The sequence below is a fragment of the Leucopleurus acutus genome, assembly GCF_964270905.1.
Source record: "Leucopleurus acutus genome assembly, chromosome: X".
Classification (NCBI taxonomy): Eukaryota; Metazoa; Chordata; class Mammalia; order Artiodactyla; family Delphinidae; genus Leucopleurus; species Leucopleurus acutus.
In genome coordinates, this window is record NC_139148.1 from 109,897,151 (window position 1) to 109,915,525 (window position 18,375).

General features: G+C 34.8%; 1 pseudogene across 1 annotated transcript; it reads left to right on the forward strand.

Moving 5' to 3' along the window:
• Positions 1-15,852: 15,852 nt before the first annotated feature.
• Positions 15,853-16,787, forward strand: LOC309978186 (Y-box-binding protein 1-like; annotated as a pseudogene). The gene has a single exon. The product of its transcript is annotated as a Y-box-binding protein 1-like (transcript).
• The last annotated feature ends 1,588 nt before the right edge of the window (positions 16,788-18,375 follow it).

Here is an 18,375-nt window from a genome sequence, read left to right on the forward strand (position 1 = left end):
GAAAGCAGATCTGTCCTTTCCCTTTCAACCCAGATATGTGTCACAGTAAGGCAGGTACTCTCTATAGCTCAAATGTGGCAATAGTTTTTTGCATGTAAAAGATCACTGACTTTTGCTTGCTGTTTCTATCTGCTGAATTTTTTTAAAAATCAGTCTTTCAGATTTTCAGTAATCATCTCTCATACAAAGTCTAACCCAGGAAACATCAATATGCCTTCAAGCCTCATGCATAGACAATACTTAAGAAGGTAGGGAAAAAAAAATCCTCTGTTGCCCAAATCTTGGTGAAAACTTAATATGGATAAAACCTCCAATACTGGCATGTAAGTAGAAAAAGCCTCTACATTTGTCCCAACATTCATGTATAAATTTTTAAAAATAAGTTTATTTATTTATTTTTGGCTGTGTTAAGTCTTCTTTGCTGTGCGTGTTCTTCCTCTAGTTGTGGAGAGCAGGGGCTACTCTTTTTTTTTTTTTTTAAATGTTGAGCCTTCTTTTTTAATTTATTTATTTTTATTTATGGCTGCGTTGGGTCTTCGTTTCTGTGCGAGGGCTTTCTCTAGTTGTGGCAAGCGGGAGCCACTCTTCATCGCGGTGCACAGGCCTCTCACTGTCGTGGCCTCTCTTGTTGCGGAGCACAGGCTCCAGACACGCAGGCTCAGTAGTTGTGGCTCATGGGCCTAGTTGCTCCGCGGCATGTGGGATCTTCCCAGACCAGGGCTCAAACCCGTGTCCCCTGCATTAGCAGGCAGATTCTCAACCACTGTGCCACCAGGGAAGCCCAGGGGCTACTCTTCATTGTGGTGAGCGGGCTTCTCATTGTGTTGGCTTCTCTTTGTTGCGGAACATGGGTTCTAGGCGTGGGCTTCAGTAGTTGTGGCACGTGGGCTCAGTAGTTGTGGCTCATGGGCTCTACAGTGCAGGCTCAGTAGTTGTGGCACAGGGGCTTAGTTGCTCTGCGGCATGTGGGATCTTCCCAGACCAGGGCTTGAACCCGCGTCCCCTTCATTGGCAGGTGGATTCTTAAACACTGCACCATCAGGGGAGGCCCTTATGTATAGATTCTAGAAAATAATAACTATAACAATCTTAATTTATGAAAAAGCTTAGTTTGCTGGTGCTATGCTCTGAATGATTATGTTCTCCCAAAATTCATATGTTGAAGCCTAAGTCCCTAATATGCTTGTATTTGAAAGCAGGACATTTGGGAGGTAATTAAGTCGAGAGGGTGGAGCCCTTGAGAATGGGATTAGTGCCCCCTTATGAAACTGAAAAGACCAGAGTTCTCCCCCTTCACCATGTAAAGATACAACAAGAAGATGGCCATATATGAACTAGGAAGCTGACTCTCAACAGACACTGAATCTGTGGGTGGCCTGAGGGTAGACTTCCCAGCCCCCAGAACTGTGAGAAATAAATGTTTCCATGGTATTTTTGTTAAAGCAACCCAAATGGATTAAGACAGCTGGCATATATCAAACTTAAAAAAGTAAAATTAATTAATAGCATATGGCTTAGAGGACAGCAAACAGCATAACCCTGATATATTTTAGAAGGAATTTAAATGTTGTTAATATATCAAAACAGTGAATTATCAAGAAAAGTAAATACAAAGAATTAATTCCCATAGGTTATACACACAGATGATGCATAGAATTATTTGATATATGCTTCAGTTACAATTGCATTTATTTATCTCAGTAGATCTTTCTAATATTATTTCTCTTACTATTATTCAAGGATTGTTATTTAAATTGCCATTCTACTCTGGATTGGGAGGCTAAAGCTGCTTTTTGACATCTCAGTTGTGCTATCTCCCAGAGACCAATTAAATTCATTAGTGAAGCTACACAGAAAATACATAATTAAACCAGAATCCCTTTTCAGTTTTTGCATTATCTCTACTATTATTAAACACCTGGTAACTGAGACTTCATCCATCACCAACAATACAGTTTAATTTCATTAACTTATATATTTTTGCAGCCAGTTCCCATCATCCATCTTCATCAGACTCATATGAATCAGGGTGTATAGAATACACATAACATGACATATGTTCAGTTTCTGGACTTTAATAATATTGACATATTTTTAATGTTTTCAGTCTTTTATAATGGGCCCATTTATCAACTCTGACACATCATTAGACAGACAGACACTTACTGGGCATCAGACAGATTTACACCAGCAACATCAAATCAGAGAATTAGTCTCAACCTAACAACAGTAAACTCTAAATATTTACAGAGCCTCAGTACAGTACCTTCTTTCCAAAGTCAATCTTTAAACTTCAAAGGCTGAAAATGCCTCATAAGATAAAATATTTTCCATTGCAGCAGGGAAGACATATAGTAGCAATAATGAAGACAATGTGAGAGGAAATTCCCAGTTTGAGACTTACATGGATAGAAACTAAAAATAAACACTTTCCCTCACTACACTTTGTCACTAGGCACATGTAACAAGTTGATGATTCACACATGCAACTGATAAAAACAGGGTTCTAACCTCTGCATCAATCCTTCCCTGAAGAAAATGATCATCATCTTTCAATGGCTAAAGGCTACACCCTAGTTTATTTGTTCTCATACTAAGATTACTTCACCCGTGCTCAAAAATATTTTTCAATAAATAACCAGGAGATGGCATAAATGAGAACCTGATTTTTCTGTTGTTTTTCACCTTCAGAATAATATATTAGATCGAATTCTAGAAAATTACTGCAGCTAACTTGTAGATTTCTCTTGATGATAATTATATAATACACAGGCTAGTGGAATCAATATTTGCAAAAACTGACCTATACGAAGGTGAAAGGCCTACTTAATGATACCATAAATACTACTGAAAGTTATGTCTCCTTTTGGATTTTTCAAGACAGGGAAGTATCTAAAGCTGGGTTATTTCTGGGAGTTTTTAAAAGCCATGTTATCTGGGGAAAAAAACTTCAGTTAGTTAGAAACACTTTTTAAAATTCTGTTTCGTGCCACAATGTCATCAGCAGTTAGTAAAAAGACTAACAATATAAGGTGTTAGAGAATGTTCAATTTCATTGTTTTACTGTAGCTCTCCAGCTTTCCCTACACCACTTGTTGAAGAGACTGTCTTTTCTCCATTGTATATTCTCACCTCCTTTGTCATAGAGTAATTGACCATAAGCACGTAGGTTCATTTCTGGAGTCTCTATCCTGTTCCATTGAACTATGTGTCTGTTTTTCTGCCAGTACCATACTGCTTTGATTACTATATCTTTGTAGTATAGTCTGAAGTCAGGGAGCATGAGTCCTCCAGCTCTGTTCTTCTTTCTCAAGATTGTTTTGGTTATTTGGGGTCTTTTGTGCTTTCATAGATTTTAAAATTATTTTTTCTTGTTCTGTGAAAAATGCCATTGTTATTTTGATAGAGATAGCATAGAATCTCTAGATTGCCTTGGGTAGTATGGTCATGTTAACAAACAACATTGATTCTTCCAATCCAAGAACACAGTATATCTTTCCATCTATTTGTGTCTTCTTCAATTTCTTTCATCAGTATCTTACAGTTCTCAAAGTACAGGTATTTTGCCTCCTTCAGTAAATTTATTCCTAGGTATTTCATTCTATTTGATGTGACAGTAAATGGGACTGTTTCTGTAATTTCTCTTGCTGATACTTCATTGTTAGTGTACAGAAATGCAACAGATTTCTGTACATTAATTGTGTATCTTGCAACTTTACTGAATTCATTGATGAGGTTTAGTAGTTTTCAGGTGGTGCCTTTAGTATTTTCTATATATAGCTTTATATCATCTGCAAACAGTGACAGGAAGAAGTAATCTTCCTTTCCAATTTGGATTCCTTTTATTTCCTTTTCTAATCTTTTTTGCTGTGGCTAGGAGTTCCAAAACTATGTTGAATAAAAGTGGCAAGAGTGGGCATTCTTGCCTTTTCCTGATCTTAGAGGAAAAGCTTTCAGTTTTTCACCATTGAGTATGATGTTAGCTGTGGGTTTGTCATATATGGACTTTATTATATTGAGGTATATTTCCTCTATGCCCACTTTTGGGAGAGTTTTTCCCATAAATGGATGCTGAATTTTATCAAAAGCTTTTTATGCATCTATTGAGATGATCATACCGTTTTTATTCTTCAATTTGTTAATGTAATGTATTGCAGTGATTGATTCATGGATATTGAAAAACTCCTTGCATCTGTGGAATAAATCCCACTTGATCATGGTGTATGAATATTTCAATGTATTGTTGGAATTGGTTTGCTAGTATTTTGTTGCAGATTTTTGCATCCATGTTCATCAGTGATATTGGCCTGTAATTTTCTTTTTGGGGATATCTTTGTCTGGTTTTGGTATGAGGGTAATGGTGGCCTCATGGAATGTGTTTGAAAGTGTTCCTTCCTCTGCAATATTTTGGAATAGTTTCAGAAGGACAGGTATTAACTCTTTTCTAAATATTTGATAGAATTCACCTGTGAAGCCATCTGGTCCTGGACTTTTGTTTGTTGGGAGTTTTTAAATTACTAACTCAATTTTCTAATTGGTAGTTGGTCTGCTCATATTTTCTATTTCTTTCTGGTTCAATGTTCAGAGATTATACCTTTCTAAGAATTTGTCCATTTTTCTAGGTTGTCCATTTTATTGGCATATAGTGGTTCACAGTAAAGGCAAATATAGAGTAAAGGTAGGAAATCATCCACACATAAAGCTAGTGGGGAGGTAAAAACACAAAAATAGTAAAATCATCTATATACGCAATAAGCAGTTAAGAGACACAAAACACTTAGATGTAAAATACGATAGTAAAAACAGTAATCATTAGAGGAAGAGAATACAAATGCAGAGTTTTTAAGATGCATTTGAAATTAAAAGATTGGCAACTTAAAACAATCATGTATATATATATATATAGCTATACAAAACCTCATGTTAACCACCAACCAAAAATTTATAATAGATACACACACAAAAAGAAAAAGCAATCCAAACACAACCCTAAAGATAGTCATCAAAACACAAGAGAAGAGAGCAGTAAAGAAAGGAAATAAAAAAGACCTACAAAAATAAATCCTAAACAATTAACAAAATGGCAATAAGAACATACATATCAATAATTACCTTAAATGTAAATGGATGAAATGCTCCGACCAAAAGACACAGACTGGTTAAATGGATACAAAAACAAGATCTGTATATATGCTGTCTACAAGAGACCCACTTCAGATCTAGGGACACATACAGACTGCAAGTGAAGGGATGGAAGAAGGTATTCTATGCATATAGAAACCAGAAGAAAGCTGGAGTAGCAATTCTCATATCAGACAAAATAGACTTTAAAATAAAGACCGTTATAAGAGACAAAGAAGGACACTATATAATGATCAAGGGATCAATCCAAGAAAAAGATATAACAATTGTAAATACATATGCACCCAACATAAGAGTACCTCAACATATAAGGCAAATGCTAACAGCCAAAAAAGGGGAAATCGACAGTGACACAATAATAGTGGTGGACTTTAACACCTAGCACATCAATGGACAGATGATCCAGACAGAAAATCAGTAATAAAACACAGGCCTTATATAACACATTAGAGCAGATGGACTTAATATTTATATAGAGCATTCCATCTGAAAGCAGCAGAATACATATTCTTTTCAAGTACACATGGAACATTCTCTAGTATAGATCACATGCTAGGCCACAAGGCAAACCTCGGTAAATTTAAGAAAATTAAAATCATATGAAGCATCTTTCCAACCACAACACTATGAAAATGGAAATAAACTACAAGAAAAAAACCGCAAAACCACCAATGTGGATGCTAAACAATATGTTACTAAACAACCAATGGATCACTGAAGAAATCAAAGGAAATCAAAAAATACCTAGAGACAAAGAAAAAAACAAAACACAATTATCCAACACCTATGGGATGCAGCAAAAGCAATTCTAAGAGGGAAGTTTCTAGCAAAACAAGCTTACCTCAGGAAACAAGAAAAAGCTCAAATAAACAACTTAAACTTATACCAAAAGGAACCAGAGAAAGAAGAACAAATAAAACCCAAAGTTAGTAGAAAGAAAGAAATCATAATGATCAGAGCAGAAATAAATGAAATATAGACTAAAAACACACACACACACAATAGAAAAGATCAATGAAACTAAAAGCTGGTTATTTGAAAACATAAACAAAATAGATAAACCTTTAGCCACACTCAGCAAGAGAAAAAGGGAGAGGGTCCAAACTGATGAAATCAGAAATAAAAAAGGAGAAGTAACAATCAACACCACAGAAATACAAAAGATCATAAGAGGCTACTGAGGCTAACAATACAAAAAAACAAATTAACAGTCTGTTGCAGATATTCATGCAACCTGTTATTCTTCCGATTCTATGACAGACATACTTTTGAGTGAAATATAAGTACCATTTGGCCACCGAAAAAATCTTTACAGTCAACTGTGCCAAAAGATGTTATACAGTCTTCCCTCTGTATCCACAGTTTCTGCATCTGCAGATTCAACTGATTATGGATTGAAAATATGTGAAAAAAAATTCCAGAAAGTTTCAAAAACCAAATTTGTATTTGCTGTGCACTGGCAATTATTTACATAGCATTTATATCGTACTTACAGCTATTTACATAACATTTACATTGTCTTAGGTAATCTAGACAATGGTAATCTAGACAATTGTCTATAAGTAATCTAGAAGAGATTTAAAGTATATGGGAGGATGTGCACAGGTTACGTGCAAAAACTATGCGAATTTATATAAAGGACTTGAGCATGCATAGATTTTGCTGTCCACAGGGAAGGGGTCCTGGAACTGATTCCCTGAGGATACAGAGGGACAACTGTATATTAACACTGAAAATGTCTGACACTCACTATGCAAACATCCTCCTTAAGCTTTAACTCAGAGCCATGACTGAGTTTAAGACTTCTTTAAAATAGGGTAACAACAGAATTAGGGTTTCATGGGCCCATGGATAAAAACTCTAATACTCTTCAACAGATTTAGGGGAGAATCCATAAGTATCAACCAATTTTTAAAACAGAATTTAAGTGACTACTGCAAATTTCATAGCAATTTTTTAATTCAACGAAGACAGAAGAAATTTGTTCATTACAGCAAAAAAGGGTAAATTTCACAATTTCCAACATGGAGTCATCATATATTTTCATAAGGATAAATGAAAACATATTCGAGCATTTTACTTTACTTAAGATTTATATCCCACTTATCCCCCCAAAATCTTTAGGCCGTTCTATCATAATTTACAAAGGAATCAGCACTGATAAAAATATAACTGGAATCTTGTAAAAGAGGACATATAGGGAAGAAGAAAAAATGAGGAGATGTGTAGCTTTATTTAGTGTTCATTTTTTTCAGAAAAGAAAGTAAGAAAATTAATAGTTTTTTTCTTGATTTAAAAAATATTTACTAAAATTGATATATAATTGACTTAAAACATTGTATTAGTTTTAGGTGTACACCATAATAATTTGATATATGTATATATTTTGAAATGATTAACACAACAGTTGACATCCATGTATAGTTACCAACTATAGTATCCACATATAATTACAAACTTTTTGCTATGATAAGAACTTTTAAGATCTACTCTTAGCAACTTTCTGATATATAATATAGAATTGCTAACTATAGTCACCATGCTGTATATCAAATCTCCAGGACTTATTTATCTCATAACTGGAAGTTTGTACCTTTTGATAACCTTCACCCATTTGGTCCAGACCTCTTCCCCCACCTCTGGCAACCACCAATTTGTACACTGCATCCATGAGTTTAGGGTTTTTTATTGTTGTTTGTTTGTTTAGCTTCCACATCTAAATGAGATCATACAGTATTTACCTCTCTCTGTCTAATTTATTTCACTTAGCATAATGTCCTCAGGATTCATTCATGCTGTCACAAATGTCAGGATTCACTTCTATTTTATGGATGAATAATATAGCTATATATCATACATTATTAATATGAATTTAAATTATTAATTAATATTGATTAACATTATTAACTATATAGTGTTTTTTTATATATTATATGTATGGAATATATATCTCTCACATTTTCTTTATCCATTCATCCATCAGTGTAAACTTAGGTTATTTCCATGTCTTGGCAATTGCAAATAATGCTGCAATGAACATGGGAGTACCCGTATCTCTTCAACAGTGATTTCATTTCCTTCAGATAAACACTCAGAACTGTAATTAATGGACCATACTATAGTTCTCTTTTTAATTTTTGAGGAACCTTCAAACTGTTTTCCATAGTGGCTGTGCCAATTGACGTTCCCACCAACAGCGCAAGAGGGTTCCCTTTTCTCCACACCCTCTCCAGCATTTATTGTTTGTAGATTTTTTGATGATGGCCATTCTGCCTGGTGTGAGGTGATACCTCATTGTAGTTTTGATTTGCATTTCTCTAATAATTAGTGATGTTGAGCATCTTTTCATGTACCTGTTGGCCGTATGTATGTCTTCTTTGGAAAAATGTCCATTCACATCTTTTGCCCATTTTTTAATTGGCTTGTTTGTAATTTTTGTATTGAGTTGTATGAGTTCTTTATATATTTTTCATATTAACCCCTTATCAGATATATGATTTGCAAATATTTTCCCCCATTTCATAGGTTGCCTTTTCATTTTGTTGTTTCCTTTGCAGCTTTTAGTTTGCTGTAATCCCAACTGCTTATTTTTGCTTTTGTTACCTTTGCTTTTGGTGTCAAATCTAAAAAATCATTGCCAAGACTGATGTCAAGGAGCTTAAACCTTACGTCTTCTTCTAGAAATTTTATGATTTCAGGTCTTATGTTCTAGTCTAATCCATTTTGAGTTGATTTTTGTGTATGGTATAACATAGTGGTCCAGTTTCATTCTTTTGTATATGGCTGTACAGTTTTTCCAAAACCATTTATTGAAGAGACTATCATTTTCCCATTGTATATTCTTGGCTCCCTCATCATAAATTAATTTGCTGTATATGCATGGGTTTATCTCTGGGCTCTCTATCCTTTTCCATTGATCTATGTGTATTTTTATGCAATCATCATAATGCATTGATTACTACAACTTTATATTATAGATTGAAATCAGCAAGTGTGACGTCTCCAGCTTTGTTCTTTCTGAAGTTTGCTTTGTGTGTATGTATGTGTGTATGCTTTGTGTGTATGTATGCCCACACAATCACCATACACCCATGGAGTCAAAGGAAAATAGCCCAAATACAGACACATCCTGGCAAAATAAAATATTTCAAATATTTACAAAATAATTGTTTATGCACTGAGACCTGAAAAGCGAGTTGGTTCATACAAACAGAAAAACATAAGAATCAAGCTGTCCTCAGATTTATTCTTTGGCAACATTCAACGCAAGACATAAAGAAAGAAATATTCTGAGAATCTGAGCAGATAAAATTTGGAACACAAGCAGTTCCACCAACCAAGTTGTTTTAATGAATGAAGACAGCAGAAATCAAGCCTGAATCTGTAAGGAATTTGAAAATAAGCTATCTACTTATCTTGAAAATAAAAATTAATTAAAGGCATAAATCTATTAACTGAGCGAGGAAACAAAATAATGGAGAAGTAATAATATGGATATAAATCAGGCATAAGTAAATTTTTAAAATAATCATACATTTTGGTTACTAAAATGGATACAAACAATTTTGGGGGTAATAGACAATAGTTTTATAACAAAATAATTTTTATATTGGTTGTACTGTATATTCCATTTCTGCATGCCTTTGGTATCATCATGGTGATTCTGCTTTCAATCTATTGCCTGATTGAAATTTCAATCTATTGCCTCACACAAATGTGCTCCTTTCTATTTTGTGGGCTAGAGTCTTCCAATTGTGACAAGATTTTGGAAGTTGTGGATCTTTTTTCCCATTGCCTTTGTTACAGGTGCATTACTTGAGGATTTAATTTGTTGGAACTCTGACCACCCTACCAATGAAGAGAGTTTTTCTATGAGGTTCAGAAATTTTTATGCAAGTTTAAGAATGAGGAGAAGCCGTGGAGAACAAGATGATCAGCCTTTCCTTTTGAAAACAATTCCTTAGGTCTGATTTTTACCTCTTCTCTAAAGGGACAGTTTAGTTTAATCCAAAATTACACAGTCCTGGAAAGAATTACCAGAACATTGTAACTGGTTGTTTCATCATTTTGCTTCTTAATTTGTATGCTTTTCTTGTCGTTGCTTCCATTTTTTCCTATGCAGTCTTCTGAGAAATACATGTTCAGTATCCACATTATGTTTAAAAAAAGACTACTGATTACTCAGTTTTCTCATTTCCAGGAAGATAGAATTATATTATCTGATTTCTAAAGTTTTTTGCAATTCTAAAATACTATGATGATTATAGTTTGACAGATATACTTTTCATTTACTATTCAATGTATTATATCATTATTTCTATAAATCATCCAATTTTTCAGTTAATTCAGTTCACAGAAAGAAATGTGTGGAAAAGAGACATGGTTGATTGGATTTTTCAATTTTCACTTTTCAACAGGTTGTATTTATATCATGGTGACACAGTAAAAAGAAAGGTAAGTAAAACTAATTACGTTAGGTGAAATAGAATTGGTTATAGAAATTATATATATTATATATAATACAGAAATTATATCAGTTATATAATACAATATAGAAATTATATAATACAGAATATAAATTATAATATATAATACAGAAATTATACATTATATATAATATATAATGCATTATTTATATATACTTATAATATATAATATATATAACTCAGTCTTTTTTCTAACTTTGATAATATTATTAATGTAAAAGTAATATGTGCTAAGGGAAGAAAAATTTGAAAATACAGATAAGCAAAGGTAACAGAGTAAATGAAATAGGAAAAATCTATTTTAATTCCAACATCCAGGGATAATCATTATTGTTTTATGGTGTATTTTCTCCATTCTTTCTCTCTCTTTTACTCCCCACCCCTGGCATACTATGCATGCAATTTCGTATCCTGGTCAATTTTCTCAATATTATATTATGATGTTTTTCATGTCAATAAAATTAGATGTTATCCTTATATCTCTTCCATTAACAGTCTTTTGATTTGATGCACCAATAAATAACATCTTCTATTTTTGATATTTTAGTTTGTCCCAATTTTTTCAAGTGAACCAGCTGTAATGTATATTTTGAGAGAGCTGAAAAAATTATTCTGACATGTACCTCCTGGCTTTAAACCACTGCTTTAGTCCATATAGTATCTATTGAAGTAAAAAACATATAGATGTAGTTATAGAAATTATATATGTGTTTCCTAAATCACTATTTATCCTAAGATACTTGACTGAATAGTAACTCTTTTTCATTTCAATTTGATATGCTCTATTTATCATATACTAAATAACTAACTTCTCTTTGTCCTTCTATAATTGCTGTTTTGTTCAATTAATCTGTATGCTCATACTTGCAGTAGTATCACACAATTTTTATGATAGCTTTATGCCAACTGATTTTACATTGTGTAGGCAATTGCTATAATTGTTAGTGTACACATTGCAGCAGGAAAAATCAACCATGATAAACAGTTCATACATATGATATGTGAGAGTCAAGATTGGTAATGTCCTGACAGACACACTGATAGCTAGCAAATCCATTTCCTTTAATTCATTTTGATGTGACATTTTTACTGATGGTCTTTGTACTGTTGTGTTACTTGGGCTGCTGCTCTCAATTAAGAATGACAAGCAAGAAGTGTCTCCCTAGATGTAGAAATGCAGTTCTCTGGAGATAACTCCGATGGTGAATTTAAACCCAGTGAGTCAAGAACATGGTTTTTTACTCACTAGTCAATCCAAGGGCAATTTGAGAAAGTAGAACTCTTTAAATATTTCCCTATGAGTATCTTTCCTGGTTTTGGAATATAATAAATGTTAAGAATAATGTTTAATTTGGTTCAAAAGTATGGCATTCAAAGACACTCAGAAGTATTGAACAAAAGGCATTATTTTTAACCTTGTCATTCTATCAGTAATAATAGAGCACAGGAAGATGAATAATAAAAACAGAGAAATAATATGATGATTCCATTGCTCCACTAAGAAAAAGATATAATGATTAAATAATTGAATTTTTTGTTTGTTTGTTTCTTGAATGTGACCAAAAGAAGCACAAGACATAATAAGATGTGATCTTAACATCTTTATCCATAAGGACAAATCTGAACTATAATGTGACTTCAATTTTTTCACTAAAAAAATCAGGTCCTGAGCCTAATTACAGCTTATGTATTTGACTTTAAAATGCACTTTTTGTCCCTTGGGCTCCAGCAAAAATGTGTTCAATGACAAAAGACAGAGCAAAAGAAAGAATAATGAAGAAAAAAAATCAGAGAAGTTATATTTGTCCTTGAAAAATTGGAGAAATGTAGGTAATGAGCTAGCTTTTACTGGACTAGACGATAGTGTATACATTTTTACATTGCTTTTCTTAAATATAAAATGGTCTGTCATAAACTATCTTAGGTTTGAGACCCTATCTCTAATGCTCCACTTCAGGTTGAAAGATTTCTCAGTTCTTACTGCTTATCGGGGATTCAATAATAGGACAAATTTGTTCAAAAAGAGTAAATTGATCAACGGTATCATTAGACAAAGTGTACAATGGATAGAATTTAGACCAATTATACAAATTATGGGCTTGCTTTTTTGAAAAAACAAAAACATTAAAACTGTAATAAATTAAGGTAACTAACCATGTATAAGCTCATAAAGTCATACATTAATATTTCTCATTATACATAGCACAATTCAAAAAAATATTATTTTTGAAAGATCGGCTTTGGACCCTTGTCTGAGGAACTTCAGTTGTTAAGTACCTCATTTTTGTTATAAGCCAGTTGTTTTGTGTCACTCTCAGCCTGCCAATAGTGATACTATTGGCTAGGAATTTCTAATGTACTCACCTGGGCCCACAGATACTTTCCCAACCAAAGCCAGTGTTGTGGCTGGACAGGCCCTTGTGGTTCTTATTATGATTGCAAGATGCACATCAGCAAAAATCCATCAAGGAACTTTGGGGGGAAGAAAAGATCTATTACTCACAGGTCCTGGAGGGTACGTGGCACACCCAAGGGCTACACAGCAAAGTCATGAGCAGAGAAAGAGAGAGGGGGAGAGAGAGAGAGAGCGAGAGAGAGCGAGCACCAACCTGGGGCTCTGCCCTTATCAGGGTCCAAAAGAGGGGTGCCTAAGGCCTCACAGGTTCACTCTTTATTGGAGAATTTAAAGCATAAGAGTGGGAATTAGAGCACGGGAAGGCAAAAGTAAGGTCACTCTCAGTAAACCTAGGTTACTCAGGGTTTTCTAAAAGGGAAACCTCATGTGTGGGGCAGCCTGGTTTTTTACTTAGCTGAGCTGTGTCATACACCTGGCAATATGTTTATTCGAGATGGATGTCTTTGCAATGGATGCCTCGGCAATCAAAAGCTTAATATCGGACACTTACGTTACAATCAAAAAGCTTAATATCAGGCAGTTACACTACAGCAGTTATGCCGATGAGGCAAGTCACCTTTGCAAAATAGGCATTAAAGACAAAGCAAAAGAAGGACATTGGTATTTTCAGGACACCTATTATTCTCCCCTCTATTCCAGAATTCCCATTACCACTGGAATTCTCTCTAAATCCAACTTTGATCATGTTCTCCACTGCTAGCTCTCTTCTGTTGGCTCTTGACTGCCTAGAGAATAAAATTCAAACTCATCCTGATAGCATGCAATGTATACACCAATATCATTGATTGAAATACTGAAATATTTTTGAAATATTGAAATATTTTGATTACCTAATAGTTTATTAGGTAATCAAAATATTTTTGATTACCTAATAGTTTATTTTGATGCATTTGTATCACTTTCTAGCTGTTCTGTTTGTCCAAAATGTCCTTCTTCCTCTTTAGCCTTGATCGAATTCAAATTAGGGGCAGACAACATTTCTATTCATATGGCAAGGTTTATTCAACTCTTGATGCAGAATAAAACACTTTGCTTATGCTATTGTAGTATTTTTTTTTTACTTCTATGTTGAGTTCATCATAACCTAAACTCGTTATAATTTGTCATAACTATGCCTGCCCTCACCACTAGATTGTGAGCACATTGAGAAATGGACCATATTGTATTCATCTTTGTAACTCTGTAAACAAATGTAGATTTGTATACATAGAAGGACATTATGTTTATTAAGTAAACGGTAAAGTTTATAGTGCAATCAATTCTTATGACAGATTATGGTGTGGGATAAAATAAGACAATCTGTTACTTAATCCAAGTGTCTTTATTACAAAAGAAGCCTTGGTTGCCAAAGACCAAGGATTACAATTTCTAATATAAAATTGTAAGCATAAAGCATGTTATACAACATTCTTATAATACCAGGACATAGCACAGTGTTCAAAAGATAGTACAGGCATACCTAGTTTTAATGCACTTTGCTTTATCACTCTTCATAGACAGTGTTTTTTATATAATGAAGGTTTGTGGCAACCCTGCATCAAGCATGTCTGTCGGCACCATTTTTCCAACGGCATTATTATTTTTTTATTGAAGTATAGTTGATTTACAATGTTGTGTTAGTTTCAAGTGTATAGCAAAGTGATTCAGTTATATATATACCTATATCTAATCTTTTTCAGATTCTTTTCCCTTATAGATTATTAAAGAATACTGAGCAGAGTTCCCTGTGCTATACCGTAGGTCTTTGTTGGTTATCTATTTTATATATAGTAGTGTGTATATTTTAATCTCAAACTCCTAATTTATCCCTCCCCCTAGCATTAATTTTTAATTAAGGTACGTACATTGTTTTTTTTTACACATAATGCAATTACATACTTTATAGACTATAGTATAGTGTAAGCATAACTTTTATATGCATTGGGAGCCAAAAATTTGTTTGACTCACTTTATTGCAATATTTGCTTTATTGTAGTGATCTGGAACCAAACTCATAGTATCTCAGAGGCATGCCTGTAGATGGCCAATGAATAATTGTTGGTAATTGATATGTGCCCTAACATAAGTTGATGCAAGGGTAAAAATGAACTTTAAAAAACAATAAAAGCACATGTACTTGCTGAATTGAATAATTCACCTAAGAAAATGTAATTGGATTAGTTATGTTTGTTAAAAGTAGTTATTTCCTCAAACATTATAATATTGAGACTATATCAACATGATGTGGGATATAAAAATCATTCTAGGTATTTCTTCTGAAAAGGGATTTAATACAAAGTATTATTAAGTGCTTTAAAAGCATTGCAAGGCTTGGAAATCAGTTGTGGAGCTCCAGCAGCTTTCAGATTCACTACAGCAATTTTGGTAAAGACAATGTAGGAAACAAGTGAAAATGTCACTTTCCCTGCAGCTCTAACATATGTGACTTACAGGGAGGGAAGGACTCTCTGGCTGACTGTGACAATTAGTCATGTCTGGTGAACCCAATATCAACACTTGTTGCCTCCTGTAATAAGGACAAACGACTTCTTTTACTCTTCTGCTTTCTAAGTCTCTTTCTGGTACATCTCACTGGCAGAATCTAAACTACATCTAGAACCTTACTGGCAAAGATGTGAAAATGGTTCATTAGGGCAAATAGCGAGTCCTTGCATGACAATGTAGTGGCAACTGTTTCACTTAAATTTGAAGAGCAGGACCCCAGCGAGGCGCTGAGCAGCCCCACCACCGCAGCTGGCCTTGTGACCATCCCAGCCCGGGAGGAGCCGCAGCTGCCAGCCGCCGGCCCCAGTCACCATCACCGCAGCCATGAGCAGCGAGACCCAGCAGCCTCCCGCCGCCCCCCCCCCCCTCAGCGCTGCAGACCCCGAGCCGGGTCTGACGGGCAGCGGTGCAGGGAGCAGTGGCCCCGGCGACCTCACGTTGGCGGTGCCTAACGGCGGCGACAAACTCATCGCAACGAAGGTTTAGGGAACAGTAAAATGGTTCAACGTAAGAAACGGATATGGCTTCATCAAGAGGAATGACACCAAGGAAGATGTATTTGTACACCAGACTGCCATAAAGAAGAAGAACCCCAGGAAGTACCTTCGCAGTATAGGAGACAGAGAGACTGTGGAGTTTGATGTTGTTGAAGGAGAAAAGGACGCGGAGACAGCAAATGTTACAGGCCCTTGTGGAGTTCCAGCGCAAGGCGGTACATGTGCACCAGACCGTAACCATTATAGACGCTCTCCACATCGCAGGGGTCTTCCACTCAACCACCAGCAGAATTACCAGAATAGTGTGAGTGGGGAAAAGGATGAGGGATCGGAGAGTGCTCCCGAAGGCCAGGCCCTACCGCAGGCGAAGGTTCCCACCCTACTACATGCGGAGACCCTATGGGTGACGACCACTGTATTCCAACCCTCCTGTGCAGGTTGGAGGGTGCTGACAACCAGGGTGCAGGGGAACAAGGTAGACCAGTGAGACAGAATATGTATCAGGGTTATAGATCATGATACCACAGGGGCCCTCCTGGCCAAAGACAGCCCAGAGAGGACGGCAATGAAGAAGATGAGAAAAACTCAAGGAGATGAGACCCAAGGTCAGCAGCCGCCTCAATGTCTGTACCGCCGCCACTTCAATTGCTGACGCAGACGCCCAGAAAACCCTAAACCACGAGACGGCAAAGAGACAAAAGCAGCCTAGCCACCAGCTGAGAATTCATCTGCTACGAGGCTGAGCAGGGCAGGGCTGAGTAAATGCCCACTTATCATCTCTACCATCATCCGGTTTAGTCATCCAATAAGAAGAAATGAAAATGAATAAGAAATGAACAAAAGATTGGAGCCCAAGACCTTAAGTGCTTGCTTTGTGCCTGTTGACCAGATAACCAGAACTATCTGCGTTATCTATGCAGCATGGGGTTTTTATTATTTTTACCTAAAGACGTCTCTTTTTGGTAATGAAAAACATTTTTTTTAAAGCCTTGTTTTTCTCAATACACTTTTAAAGGTTTTTAAATTGTTTAATATCTGGTCAAGTTTGAGATTTTTAAGAACCTCATTTTTAATTTGTAGTAAAAGTTTACAGCTTGATTTTTTTTTCAAAAAAGTCAAACTGCAAGCACCTATTAATAAATATCTTAAAAATTAAATTAAAAAAATTTAAAAAAACAGCACGATGCAAAAGAAGTCTTAATAATGAAAACATAATTATGGAAGTTTAAGGTAATTAGGAGATAAGATCAGGAAGTTAAAAATAAATACCATTTTCAACCTAGCACACACATACACGAATGTGTGTGTGTGTGTGTGTGTGTGTGTATGTGTGTATCCTTCACACAAGAAATGGAGATACAAGAGCAATGACCTAAGGTTTTAGCAGCACTGTATCTTTTGTTTAAGGAGAGATCCATGAGTGGATATGAAGATTAGAAATAGTCTAGTGCTCAAGGTTTTACTGTCTAATGGGAAAGTCAAATCCTATTTAAATTGATAAATCTAGAAAATAATGAACATTCAACAAATCCAACTCTAACAGTAAAAGCATATACAGTAAGATCAATAGAATAAGAATAATATGAACATTTTAATCTGGAAAGACCATATTTTTGTTATTTTAAAATTTCTCTTAATATTTAAATACAATATGCATATACAATATACAATGTACAATATTTTATTGATGCATAAATCATAATTGTACAGTTAGATGAATTTTCTCAAAGTGAATATATGGATAACCATCATTCAGGCCAAGAAATATAATATTTTCAGCAGCACTGAAGCACAGTCACCCAAGAATGACCACTATCTTGACTTTAAGCATCACGAATTAGTTCTCCTTGGTTTTAAAATTTATATACATACAGTAGAATGAATACATAAGCTTTAGTATATTCAAAGAATGGAAACTGCACAGCAATGAGAATGAACACACTAGGAAAGAAAGGGAAGTCCTGGGCTATTGAGTTTACATATTAGTCAACTATATTAGCTATTGCCAAATGCTTTTCCAAAGTGAATCTAACAGTTTATTCTCCTACCAGGAGTATGTAGGAAATCAGCTTGTTTTACATCCTAACCAAAACTTGGTACTATCTGCTTTTAAAATTTTAACCATTATTATGAGCATTTAATAGTTTCTCAATCTGATTTTAATTAACATTCCTCTGATGACTAATTGATGCTGACTACATGTTAATATATTTGCTGGAGATTTGGAATCACCTATATGGAAGAACCTGTTCAAGTCTTTTATTAAATTGATTTGAAGAAGTTCATTATATATTTTGGAAGGAAATCCTTTATTGGATATCTGTATTGCTTCTTTTTACCAGAGCAAACA